At 53.5% G+C, this 14,428-nt stretch overlaps 1 pseudogene; it reads right to left on the reverse strand.

Annotated features, from left to right (window-relative positions):
- Positions 1–1,022: 1,022 nt before the first annotated feature.
- Positions 1,023–1,748, reverse strand: LOC134053413 (olfactory receptor 14J1-like; annotated as a pseudogene).
- Positions 1,749–14,428: the final 12,680 nt, after the last annotated feature.

Here is a 14,428-nt window from a genome sequence, read left to right on the forward strand (position 1 = left end):
TTTCACTCAAATCCCCCCCTAAAATCCCCCAAAATTTCCACTCAAAACCCCCAAAACTCCCCAAATTTCCACTCAAATCCCAGCTAAAATCCCCCCAAAATTCTCCTAAAGTCCCCAAAAAATTTCCCAAAAAATTTCCCCCAAAATTCCCCCAAATCCCCCCAAAACTCCCCTGGACCATCCCAATTTTCCGGAATTCCCTGCATTTTCCCCCAGTCTCACTCAAATTTTTTGATGCACGGCTGCTCCCCAAAGGGTGGGGCCAGGAATGTCTCATGGGAAAATCAAACCACGTTCACCAACCACAGGAAGGGCAGGAGCAGGAACCCCCTTGGGACAGGTAAATGGGACAGGTAGCACACTGGGATATACCTGTACAGGTAATGGTACACCTGGGACAGATAATGACACACCTGGATACGCGTGGGACACACCTGAGCACACCTGTACAGGTAACACACACACACACATACACTGTAAGAGACGGTCCAAAGTTTCCCTCATTTGCCTCACGACCGTCACAAGAAGACCCCAGTGTACCCTACTCGCTTCTGACCTGGTCGGATTTGAGCAGGAGCTCTGGCCCGGCAGAGGTAGATGCTTGCCGGGTGACTGTTGGCAGGTGCACTGTGCCATCATAAATGTCAGCCCAGACATGTCAGCGCCTGCTTCTCTGGGTACACAATGGTCCATAGATCTCCCTACCTCATGGCCAGACGTTATTCACCTCAAGAAAAGACTATAAAAAGGTGACTCTTCGGAGAAGTCTCAAGATCTCCCCATGGAAGGAAGATCTGTCCATTGGCAGAAGACCACAAGGATTCCATTCCATCCATTGGTAGCTATTTCCCTTGCCCTCTTTCCCCTCTTTTCTCTCTCTTTCTCTCTACTTTGTCTCCTTTCTCTCTCACCTCTATTGCATAACTGTGTTGTTACCACAAAATAAAAGTTCTCTGCTGTGAGTATACTGAAGTATACTGTTGCCCTCTGCTGTCTTTTGTACCTCGAGATGAAACGAACCATCACCCCTGCCTGTATTGCCGGATCATGACAGGGAGACAGGTGGAAACGGATTTGTGCTGTCCCTGCTCAGAGGGGATGCTCAGCAAGACCCTGAAGATCTGCACACAGGAGAAAACAGTGACCACAAAACAACACAGTGATAAACTGCCAATAATCACAAGAAGCCAAACTTCCCTGAGGTAGAATTTGGAGCAGAAGAGTTTGAGGATCTGGGAGATTTCACAGAAGAACTGACCCAGGACATTGCCCTGGCACAGTGTGCAGCAGGGCATGGAGAAGGCCACTGACCCAGGCAGCTGCTGCCATGTGGGCACAAGCTCTGCTGCCCAGGAGGGTCTTGTAGTGCAGGGGTTTGCAGATGGATGCGTAGCGGTAGTAGCACATGATGGTCAGGAGGGAAAACTCTGCTGACATGAAAACAAGAAAGAAAAAGAGGAATGCAGCACATCCTGAGCAGGAGATGGTCCTGGTGTCCCAGAGGGAATTGTGCACATGGCTTTGGGGACAGTGGTGCAGATGGAGCCCAGGTCGCTGAGGGCCAGGTTGAGCAGGAAGAAGAATGTGGGGGTGTGCAGGTGGTGGCCACAGGCTACGGCACTGATGAGGAGGCCGTTGCCCAGGAGGGAAGCCAGGGAGATGCCCAGGCAGAAGTGCAGGAACTGCAGCTGCTGCGTGTCTGCCAATGCCAGCAGGAGGAAGTGGCTGATGGAGCTGTCATCGGACATGTCTTCTGGGCATAGTGGGCTGTCAAATGAAAACATTCACAAGTTGAGACCAAGTTCTTTGGCTCAATCCTAAGCTATTTTATTTGGAATCCCCTCAAAATACGTGTCTTCCTGTGGGAGACTTTTGCTGTACTTATTGACTATGGGTATCTGATGCTGCTGAGTTACTGCCTGATCTTCAGCATTGCTCTCATTCTGAACACTGGGGTGCCAGAGGGAAAAAAGTGCTCCCTGTACCCCAGTGAAGTCAGACCTGCTGGTCCCACACAGGTTCCTTTTGCTCATATCACCTGCCTTTCTTTCAGGGTGATTGCACTTAAAGCATACTTGAAAAATAAAGTGGCCTTTTTGAAAACTCCAATTCCAAAATAATTTTCCTTAAACTTGTTATAAATGAGAAACAAAGTCGTGATATTTAGCAAAATTTGATTGCTTTATTTGATATAGATGCAGCAAGCAGCGCTGGCGAACATGAGGGGTCACTGCCCACTACACGCTCCATCGAACCTTGGTTTGCAGCTCCTTTTTATAGGATGGTTTTCCTTGTAGTCTCTGGACAGTTTGTCAATGTTGGGGGTTGGTTCTCTCCCTTTTCCCTCTGTGGAATTTTCCCCATTGTCATGCTAAGATACCTGTTGACTGGGCCCTGGTGACAAGGGGGGGGGGAGAGGAGAGAGAGAGAAGAGGGAAACCCCACGAGATTCAAACAGCCAGAAGAGGAAGCAGAAGGCTGGGCCTCACCCCATTTCCCCCCCGCGGAGTTGGGAGGAGAAGGGACCAGCGTCGGGGACCATCCTCACTGCTGTCAGATCCTTCCCTGCTGTCTTCTTGCTGTGAACTACCACCATCCAGCACTCTGCTGAGTATCAGCACCGACACCATGAGTGGAGGGCTCTCTCCAGCTCTCTCTCCCCCTGGGACAGCACTGCCATCACCCCCAGCCCTCCTACAGCTCTGTGGGACCTGCCCGCCCCCAGCACCGGGAACTGCAGCTCAGGGAAAAGGTGCCTGCAGCCAAAAAACACTGGGACTGAGTTACTGTTCTGTTTGTGGGTAATTTCATAGCTGTTGTTGTTCTTGTTTGTCTTGTTAGATATACTAGTAAAGAACTGTTATTCCTACCCCCATATCTTTGCCTGAGAGCTCTCTTAATTCCAAAATTATAATAATCGGAGGAAAGGAAGGAAGGATCACATTTTTTTTCAGTCCAAAGGAAAGCTTCTGCTTTCCTTAGCAAACACCTGTCTTTCAAACCAGGACAGATTTTGGCCACCCAACATGGGGCCCGAGGGCATTGAGAGAAAAGGGTGAAAAAGGAATAACAGTTCTTGAGTTACCTCAGTTTTGTGTTAGGTGGCATCATGTTGTCCAGCTTACCGTGGTTTGGGCTCCATGTGGCCACAGCTTTATCTCTCCCATTTGCAATCCCTTACTTGAACATGGGTCCTATAACTCAGGCTGCTGTAACTATTATCCAGTTCATTTTGTGGGCTGATAACGTGAGAAATTCATGGATTTTTAACTTCCTCTGGAAGGTGGGTACATGGATTCAGGGCTATCACACTCTAACTGTATGTTTTTGGGGTTACATTAATAATGGCACATACTGTGAGGATATGACACCAGGAAAAATTTTGTCCCAACCCCTTACACAGTTTTTTGGGTCTGCTCCACCAGCTTTTGAGGGGTTCAAATCTCTTCTAAGCAGTAATGATATCATACAGTGGCTGACATTGCTAATAGGCCTTGTAAACCTGTTCTATTTAACATTCCGAGATGAGGGGAGATTGACTTGGATGACAACCCTGATACGTCCCCCAAGAAATAGGGATTCTGCCCCAGAGCCTGACCCTGACCCTGCCCCTGCCCCTGCCCCAGAGACTAAGGATTCTGCCCCAGAGCCTGACCCTGACCCTGCCCCTGCCCAGAGACTAAGGATTCTGCCCCAGAGGTTAAGGATGTTGCCCCTGAGCCTGATTCTGCCCCAGAGCTCACCTCAGAAAGGAACCATCCAGAGTGGGTGGGGCTTCTAGTGAAGGAGATGGGCCAAATGCTGAAGGAGTACCTTACCCCAGCTCTTGAGAAACTCTCCCCCTGCCTTAAAGAGGGAGAACCTGATGGTGCAGCAGTGGAACCCACAGATGTTACATCTCTCCAGGTTCCAGCTGAACTGCAAGGGCACTCACAGCCAGCAGCAGTTGCCCCCTTGGAAACTAGAAAGTCTAAGGTCAAAACAAAGCACCTGGATAATAAGGATCAGAAAGCAGGGCCCTCACAACCAGCAGGGGAGCCAGAGATTGAGATCGTCACGGAGTCCCTGTCATACGAGAGTCTCTGTAATCTGCGTAAAGATGTTGTATGAAGGGGCCATGAGGCTTTTACAACATGGTTACTGCGGGTCTGGGACCTTATGGGCACAGGTGTGCAGCTGGATGGTACTGAGGCAAGGAATTTGGGACCCCTGACCCAGGACTCAGGTGTTGATCACGTATTCAAAAGGGAACGAGGCCCCCTTTCCCTCTGGGAGCGGCTTTTAATGAGTGTAAGAGAGAGGTTTGTCCATAGAGAGAGAATGCAGGAGCACCACCATAGAATGCGCTGGAAAACCGCTGAGGAGGGGATCCAACAGCTGAGAGAAGTGGCAGTACTGGAGATACTCTTTGGGAGGGGTGGACAACATGACAATGACCCCGACAAGGTCAGGTGCACAGGGCAGATGTTGTGGAATCTGGCACACCTGGGGCCATCTCAATACACCACATTCATTGCAGCCATTAATGCTGACACCAACCACGAGACAGTGGGTTCTGTTGCCAATAGGCTCAGAAATTTTGAGAGTATAATGAATGGCCCAATGCAGGCTCAGGTCTCTGCTGTGATTAGGGAACTCAGAGAGGAGTTCAAGGAGGAGATAAGAGGGGTGAGGGAGGAGATGAGGAAGGTCAATGCAGCACCAGTGCGAGTCACAGATGCCAGAGTTAGAGCCCAACGTCCCCCAGCTAAGGAGAGAGGATACACCCCACGAGCTGACCTGTGGTTCTTTCTGCGTGACCATGGGGAAGACATGAGGAGGTGGGATGGGAAACCCACTTCTGCCCTGGCAGCACGGGTGCATCAACTCAAGGAGGGAAACACTAACCAAAGGAGCTCCACTAAAGTGAAGGTAGCCTCAACTTCCCATAACCAAGATGCAGGGTATTACAAAAGGGAGGATGATTTGTCAGATCCCCTTGAGGGAACCTCCAACATGTATGCCCAGGAAGGAAATAATAACCAGTGCTAGGGGGCCCCTGCCTCTACCAGGGAGAGGCACGGGAAAACCGGGTCTTTTGGACGGTGTGGATCCGATGGCCTGGCACATCAGAGCCACAAAAACATAGGGCATTAGTTGACACTGGTTCACAGTGCACCCTAATACCATCAGAACATGTGGGGGAGGAGCCTGTTTCTATTGCTGGGGTGACAGGGGGATCACAGGAATTGACTTTGCTGGAGGCTGAGGTGAGCCTGACTGGGAAAGAGTGGCAGAAGCATCCAATTGTGACTGGCCCAGAGGCACCGTGTATTCTAGGCATAGACTTCCTGAGGAATGGCTATTACAAAGACCCAAAGGGACTCAGGTGGGCTTTTGGAATAGCTGCTGTAGAGGCAGAAAACATTAAGCAATTGAACACCTTGCTTGGACTGTCAGAGAACCCATCTGCAGTGGGGCTCCTGAAGGTGAAGGAGCAACAAGTACCAATTGCCACCTCGACAGTGCACCACCGGCAGTACAGGACAAATCGAGATGCTGTGATCCCCATCCACAAGATGATCCGTGAGCTGGAGGGCCAAGGGGTGGTCAGCAAAACCCACTCACCCTTCAGCAGCCCCATCTGGCCTGTGCGCAAGTCTGATGGAGAATGGAGATTGACTGTGGACTATCGTGCATTGAATGAAGTGACTCCACCGCTGAGCGCTGCCGTGCCGGACATGCTGGAACTCCAGTACGAGCTGGAGTCCAAGGCAGCAAAGTGGTACACCACCATTGACATTGCCAATGCATTTTTCTCTATTCCTCTGGCAGCAGAGTGCAGGCCTCAGTTTGCTTTCACCTGGAGGGGCGTGCAGTACACCTGGAACCGACTGCCCCAGGGGTGGAAACACAGCCCCACCATCTGCCATGGACTGATCCAGGCTGCACTGGAAAAGGGTGAAGCTCCAGAACATCTGCAATACACTGATGACATCATTGTGTGGAGGAACACGGCAATGGAAGTATTTGAGAAAGGAGAAAAGATCATCCAGATTCTGCTGGGAGCCGGTTTTGCCATCAAGAGGAGCAAAGTCAAAGGTCCTGCCCAAGAGATCCAGTTCCTGGGAGTAAAGTGGCAAGACGGGCGGCGCCAAATCCCCACTGAGGTCATCAATAAGATCACCGCGATGTCTCCACCAACCAACAAGAAGGAAACACAAGCTTTCCTAGGTGCCATAGGCTTTTGGAGAATGCACATTCCTGAGTACAGCCAGATCGTGAGCCCTCTCTACCTGATCACCTGGAAGAAGAACGAATTCCACTGGGGCCCTGAGCAGCAGCAAGCCTTTTCCCAGATCAAGCAGGAGATCGCTCATGCGGTAGCCCTCGGCCCAGTCAGGATGGGACCAGAGGTGATGAATGTGCTCTACTCTGCAGCCAGGAACAAGGGCTTGTCCTGGAGCCTTTGGCACAAGGTACCTGGTGAGACCCGAGGCCGACCTCTGGGATTCTGGAGTTGAAGTTACAGAGGGTCTGAAGCCAACTACACCCCAACAGAAGGAAATCTTGGCTGCTTATGAAGGAGTTCAAGCTGCCTCAGAGGTGATTGGCACAGAAGCACAGCTCCTCCTGGCACCCCGACTACCAGTGCTGGGGTGGATGTTTAAAGGGAAGGTCCCCTCTACCCACCACGCCACCGATGCCACATGGAGCAAGTGGATTGCCCTCATCACACAGCGCGCCCGTATCGGAAACCCAAATCGCCCTGGGATTTTGGAAATAATTACAAACTGGCCAGAAGGTGAAAATTTTGGTCTTGCCGATGAAGAGGAGCAAGAACAAGTGACCCGGGCTGATGAAGCCCCGCCATACAACCAACTGCCAGCAGAAGAAACTCACTACGCTCTTTTCACTGACGGTTCCTGTCGCATCGTGGGGATGAACCGGAAATGGAAAGCAGCCGTATGGAGCCCCACACGACAGGTTGCACAAGCTACTGAAGGAGAAGGTGGATCAAGTCAACTTGCTGAACTCAAAGCCGTTCAGCTGGCCCTGGACATTGCTGAAAGAGAGAAGTGGCCAAAGCTTTACCTTTACACTGATTCATGGATGGTAGCCAATGCTCTGTGGGGTTTGCTGTAAAGATGGAAAAAAGCTAACTGGCAGTGTAGGGGAAAACCAATCTGGGCTGCTGATGAGTGGAAAGACATTGCCAGTCGGGTAGAGAAGCTACCCGTAAAGGTCCGTCATGTAGATGCCCATGTCCCCAAGAGTCGGGCTAATGAGGAGCACCGGCACAATGAGCAAGTAGATCAGGCTGCAAGGATAGAGGTGTCACAGATAGACTTAGACTGGCAACACAAGGGAGAATTGTTCCTGGCTCGATGGGCCTACGATGCCTCAGGTCACCAAGGCAGAGATGCCACCTATAAGTGGACATGAGACCGAGGGGTGGATCTCACCATGGACAGCATTTCCCAGGTTATCCATGACTGTGAGACGTGTGCTGCCATCAGGCGAGCCAAGTGAGTGAAGCCCCTCTGGTATGGGGGGCGGTGGTCCAAATATAAGTATGGGGAGGCCTGGCAGATTGACTACATCACACTGCCTCAGACATGCCAAGGCAAGCACTATGTGCTGACCATGGTGGAAGCCACCACTGGATGGTTGGAGACCTACCCTCTGCCTCATGCCACTGCCCGCAACACCATCCTGGGCCTGGAAAAACAAGTCCTTTGGAGACATGGTACCCCTGAGAGAATTGAGTCAGACAATGGGACTCATTTCAAGAACAGCCTCATAAACACCTGGGCCAGAGAACACGGCATCGAGTGGGTGTACCACATTCCTTATCACGCACCAGCGGCTGGGAAAGTGGAACGGTACAATGGGCTGCTTAAAACCACCTTGAAGGCACTGGGTGGGGGGACTTTCAAGAACTGGGAGATTAATCTACCAAAGGCCACGTGGTTAGTGAACACCCGAGGTTCCGCTAATCGAGCAGGCCCTGCCCAGTCTGAGCCCTTGAGAACACCAGATGGAGATAAGGTTCCAGTGGTGCATATGAGAGGTATGCTAGGAAAAACTGTTTGGGTGAACCCTGCCTCCAGCAAGGACAATCCAATTCTGGGGGTGGTTTTTGCTCAAGGGCCAGGATGTACCTGGTGGATCATGCAAAGGGATGGAGAGACTCGATGCATACCCCAAGGAGACCTTGTTTTAGGGTGAACTACCTATGATACTGTGCCTGTATCTGTAACTGTATGGATGTCTATAATTTGAAGATTTTAATTTGATGTAGCATGATGGTAGGGGAAAATTTGGGGTGGATAATGTTGGGGGTTGGTTCTCTCCCTTCTCCCTCTGTGGAATTTTCCCCATTGTCATGCTAAGATACCTGTTGACTGGGCCCTGGTGACAAGGGTGGGGGGAGGAGAGAGAGAGAAGAGGGAAACCCCACGAGATTCAAACAGCCAGAAGAGGAAGCAGAAGGCGGGATCGCGCCTCATTTCCCCCCCGTGGAGTTGGGAGGAGAAGGGACCAGCGTCGGGGACCATCCTCACTGCTGTCAGATCCTTCCCTGCTGTCTTCTTGCTGTGAACTACCACCATCCAGCACTCTGCTGAGTATCGGCACCGACACCATGAGTGGAGGGCTCTCTCCAGCTCTCTCTCCCCCTGGGACAGCACTGCCATCACCCCCAGCCCTCCTACAGCTCTGTGGGACCTGCCCGCCCCCAGCACCGGGAACTGCAGCTCAGGGAAAAGGTGCCTGCAGCCAAAAAACACTGGGACTGAGTTACTGTTCTGTTTGTGGGTAATTTCATAGCTGTTGTTGTTCTTGTTTGTCTTGTTAGATATACTAGTAAAGAACTGTTATTCCTACCCCCATATCTTTGCCTGAGAGCTCTCTTCATTCCAAAATTATAATAATCGGAGGGAAGGAAGGAAGGAAGGAAGGAAGGAAGGAAGGAAGGAAGGAAGGAAGGAAGGATCACATTTTTTTTTCAGTCCAAAGGGAAGCTTCTGCTTTCCTTAGCAAACACCTGTCTTTCAAACTAGGACAGTCAAGCAGCCATGTGGTCTTGGTAGATAAGGAACAGTAGACGTGGGGGGTCTGGTCTTAACAGATAGGTTGGGAATGATTACACCAAGGCAGGAAATCAGGTATTGCAAAATCTTTCAGGCTGCAATTAGATCATACAAAGGCAGGACATCTAATTTTGCAATATCTTTCAGGCCGTGGGAAACCCCCATTTTACAAACTGGTATCAAATACAGTTTACTAAAAACCACAATATTCATAACAGGGGATTTAAACAGAATGATTTAATAATACATATTTTTCTCTATCTAATGTCCATGCTTCATTTCAGATCTAAGTATTCTGCTTTATACAAACCCCAATGCTTTTATAATTAACATGAATCTTTTATCAATTATTACAAACTCTTCCTTTTCTGTGATCAGATGGACAGAGAGCGGGGTTGCTCTAGCTCTCTACTGCCTGAAATTTTGCTTACTGGAAGCTGTTTCTCTAATCAAGGCTTGTCCTTGCCAGTGCTCCCAGAGCTCAGCCTAGCCCTGGGGGCTCAGCTCTGTCCTGCAGACCCCACCCCGCAAAGTGCACTGCCATGGGGCATCTCCGTGGCAGCATGGCCTTAAGGGCAGCTCAGAGAAACTGAGATGCTGCAAGCCAAGTTGCAGCGGCTGCTGTCTGTAGGCAGAGGAGGCTGAGGAGGCGCGGTCTGAGGAAGATTTGCTGATCCCCAGTGGGACAGTGCAGGTACCTCAGTGACACAGACACACCTGCCAGCCCCTTTCCCTTGCCTTGAGGAGAAAGCTGAGAGCAGCCCTGGCTATGCCGCACTATCTCCAGAGCAGGAGGAATCTGCCCTGATGGGGGTGGCTCCTTCCCCCCTCCAACTTCTCCCCACAGTCCATAGGGAGCTCCCAGGCAAGCTGAGAGCTGTCCCTGGCATGTGGCACATCCCCTGGGCTGGCCAAGAGCCCTTAGGGCTGCGGGAGCTGCTCTGCAGGACAGCCCTGGGCAGCCCTGGCTGCAGCCCCAGCTTCAGCTCCTGCAGCCATCCCTGGCAGCAGAAGCTGTCCTGCCCTGTCCCTCTGACAGTGCCCAGGGCAGCCCCACTCTGCAGCACATCATCATCCTCCTCCTCTGCCTCAGAGAAACTGGGAGAGTCCTCCTGACACATCCCCCAGGCTGTGGGCTGTGCTGGCTCCAGGAGATCCCTCCAGGAGCACAGGGCACATTGCCCTGTACCCATAGACTCACTATGTCCAGGGCTGTGAAGATGTTTCACCGAGTGAAGACTTGGCTCAATGTCTTCGCAATCCTGATTGCCTTTAGCCTGTCTGCCTGGCTCCTGTCCCCTCAGTGCCTGCAGGCAGTGCCCTCAGCCCTAATGGGCTGGGAGAGGAGCTGCTCCTCAGCAGAAATATCTTTTTGAAGCTTTTCTTGATTGCCAGGAGCTCCCTCTATGCCATTAGCCCAACCCAGCTCAGCCAAGGGCAGCAGGCCTCAAGGACTGAAAGAAAGGATCACAGCCAGCCAAAGGGGGACATTTGCACCCACCTCACTGGGATCTCCTTGGGAAGCACTTTCCTTAAGAAGCAAGCCCCTTTCCTCTAAAGGCATTTCCCCAAATGTGTAGCTTTCCCTGGGAACACCAACTCACTCTTCAGAAGCCCTGGCAAGGCTGAATTACTTCTGGGCCTTTCAGAACAGGCACTCCAGCTCTAGCTTGTTTTCCCCCAAGTGTGTTTCCAGGTGGAGGTTCAGATGTGCAGCCCCAGGCCCTCTGCAAACACAAGCTGCCCTCTGCCTCTTCACCTGCCTCAACTCCTGCCGGCAGTCACAGCAGCAAAACCAGGCTGTTCCCAGCCAGAGACTAGAGCCCTGATCCTACAGGATGCTCTTGCCAGCACCTTCCAGGACTCTGTGCTGTGCAGGGAGCACTTTTCCTGCCCGCTCTCAACAGGCTTTGGCACACAGAGCACAACCTGGCTGGCTCTGCCATCAGCACACCCCAATCACAGGTGGAGGAAGAAGAAGCAGGGCCTGTTTTGCAGCCATGCCCAAGAGAGACTGGAATGGTGCCCTCCCTGTGGTCTCACTTGCTTGGCTTTCTGACTGGGTCTGGGGCAGGGGCTGTGTTTCCTCATTTGTGGGGACCAGAACCACACTCAGGTTCCCAGCACTGCCTGACAGCACTCTGGACACTGGCACGGTCACACGTCCGAGTCTCGGGCACTGTGCTAATGCTTCATTTGTCCTTTGGCACACCCAACGCTCCCTGTGAAGCCCTGATGGTCTCTGGTTCTGCCCTCTTCCTGACCTGGGCAGGGATGGAGCATTGCTGTGCTTTCAGGAAACTGTTCTTGAAACCTTCCAGCATTCCAAGCTCCTTTGCCCTCTGTGGATGCTTGCCATGGAATCCCTCCCAGCTGGGTTCAGAGAATACTCAGGTGGAGTGGCTCTTCTAAAACCCAGGGGCTTCAGGGTGCTCAGCAAGACCTTTAACTCTACAGTGTTGTGGAACTGGACCTTCAGCACAGAGACCTTTCCAGCTTGATTTGCCCTCGTTCCTCTGTGTCTCTGCACAAAATACAATGCGGAAGAGAATGGCAGGAGGGGTCTGTGTGTCCCAGGGCTCCGGATCTGCACTGCTTGAGCTCCACAGAGATGCAGGCAAAGTGAAGAAGCCAAACTTTATTGATGGAAGGCAAAACAAAGGAATGAGCTGGAGGGGAAAAAAAGGATGGGCACAGTCTCAGGACTGGAGGAAGGGAGCAGTCAAAAGGAAGAATGAGGTGGAAGAGAAAAAAAGCATGGGAACAATGTGAGGGTTGGAGGGAGGGAACAATCAAAAGGGAGGAATAGTGGAGGGAAGAGAGGATGGTCAGTGTCTGAAGGCTGGAGGGAGAGAGCTATCTACAAGCAAGGAGAGGGATGAAGCCACGCAAACTTCAACAGGCTCAGCTGCACATGGAGCTCCAGCTGGTGTCAAGGTAGCCTCATCTTCCATGGCATCTGGAGGTCTTAAAGGCATGCTGGCTCTTCTGAGCCAGATGATCATGGTTCTGCAGCTCTTCCATTGAATATGTCTTGAAGTAGTATGTTTGTCTGAGAAGGGCTGTCATCTCTCCTGAGGGCTTGAAAGACTGGAAGAGAGGGGAACAGAGCCATGGTCAGAGCCCAGATCTGTGGGGATACAAAGAGACTTTCCTGCCAGGGCCATCCCAGCCAGCTTTGCCATGGCCACAAGAGACATGGGGCCAATGGGATCAGCTTCAAGGTGCTGGCCACGAATCCACCTGCAAGCGTCTCTGAAACCTCCGTGTGGTCCATCCATGCCACTGTTTGTCCACACAGGGAGCGAAGCCAGGGCAGAGATTGCAGCTTCCCCCGCCAGCCCCCACTGACAGCACGCTGCCCTCAATTCACCCTCCCTGAGCACCTGGAGCTCTTGCCTTCTGCCCCCTCAAGCTCCGCCCAGCGAGCCCTGGGAACACAGAGCCTGTCACTGCCCCAGTGGCACAGCTCCCTGCCAGCAGCGCTGCCAGCCCTGTGGCCACTCGCCCTCCTGGCTCGGCAGGGCTCAGCCCGGGACCCCGCCGCATCCTGACGCCCAAGGGCACGGCTGAGAGAGGGCGGCAGCAGCCCCCAGGACAGCCGGGGCTCCACGGCGCCGGGCCCGGATGGCGCTGCTGGGGCGACAGCCGGGGCTGGGGCCGAGCTGTGGCGGGAGGGACGGGGTGGGACCCCGGGTTCACCGGTGAACCTGATGGCCGCCTCTCGTAGGGGCTCCTGTGGGCTCTGCAGGTGCTCGGCCGCTCGGCTCCTGTCCTCTGCCAGCTGGGGAGAGCGGTGGCAGGGAGGGAAGGGTCGGGCCGGGCTCTGCCCTTTTGGCAGGCGCTGCCCTGAGGCGCCCGTCCCCGGCCTCCCCTGCCCCCCCAGCCCTGAGGCGCGGCCGGCAGCCGCTGGCGCCGGGCTCTGCAGGGGCAGAGGGCCGGGTGCTGCCCGGGGAGCCGCGGTGCCAACCCGCCCCGCGGCCCCGCTGGGCCGGGGCTCTGTCGGCACCCGGCTCGGGGCCACTGGAGCCTGGAGAAGGGCCCGTGCTGCGGCCCCTGGGTGCAGCACTGGGCACGGCTACAGCTGCCAGCCCCACACAGCGAGCACCGCGCTCAAGGGGCTTCTCCAGCCTGAGCCTGGGGCTTCCAGGCCGTCCTTACCAGGCACTCAGCCCACTTCCACAGCTGCTCCTTCTTCAGCAGCTGCTCCAGATTCCTCCTCTTCAGGAATTTAGTTGCACAATGCAGCATTTCCTGAGAGGCCTGGAGAGCAGCAGAGATGTGGACATGGCAGTGCAGTTCAGGGCACAGGACCCGTGTCCCTGTGCCAAGGCCTGGAGGAGGCTGTAGCCCGGGAGGTGCCAGAGCAGGAAGCAGCCGAGTCCCCTCCCAGGGATGCACCAGCAGCCCACGAGTCCTCACCTCTGCCACACGCTGATTTTCATCATGGCAGTGCAATAAAACTGGGAGTAGGCTCTGGCACACAATTGACTCAAGGGGCTTTTTTCCCTCGTCTACTACCAATTCCATCACCTTGCAGAAGAGGTTAAGGGAGAGCAGCTGCACATGGCTGTTGTCCTGGAGTCAAGAAAAAAACCTCAGTACCAAATACTCCAGCCCCCCTGAACAATGGCCCAAATAATCCACAGGGCACCAGGTTTCTGGGAAGCAGCCAGTGCCCGTGACTGAGGACACAGAGCCTTACATTGTTGAAGAAGGCCCGGAGTTCCTGGGCCAGCTTTGGGGGGGTGGTGCTGGATATCAGGATGTCTTTGTCCTGGAGCACGTTTGTGAACACGTGGAGGGTCATGCCAACCACCTCTTCATCTGCATCACCCAGCAGCTCCAAAAGGCTTTGAGACAGGTTACACATTTTTCTGGCCTGTGTGGAACACAAGGCCGTGCTGTGAAGCCACGAACGACAGCACCACCAACATCGCCCTGGCACTGCAACCCCACCCTGCTGCCACAGGGCCCAGAGGCCAAAGGCTGTCCTGAAGAATTCAGGGAAGTGAGGCAGGAGAGCTGGGAGCATCTGCCTCAGCTCCTGAAGCCCAGCCAGCCCAAGGGGCTGCTTTCCCCAGCAGAGCTTCAGCCGCTGTTCCCTTCTCACCATCGAGGGATCCTTGCTGAGTACCATAAGGCCTCTGAGTGCCAGGTGACACCTCTCCCTGCACTTGCTCTGCACATGCCTTGACATGATCTCTAGGATGCTGTCAGCACATTTAGTCAAATCCAAGCACTCCAGAACCTGAAAGGCACAGGGCAGTCACGGGGGACCCGGCCGGCAGGAGCCCGGAACCGCACAGGGCTGGGCCCAGACAGCAGCACAGGGCGTGGGCACTGTCCCAGGC

The sequence above is a fragment of the Cinclus cinclus genome, chromosome 24 (genome assembly GCF_963662255.1).
Source record: "Cinclus cinclus chromosome 24, bCinCin1.1, whole genome shotgun sequence".
Lineage (NCBI taxonomy): Eukaryota > Metazoa > Chordata > Aves > Passeriformes > Cinclidae > Cinclus > Cinclus cinclus.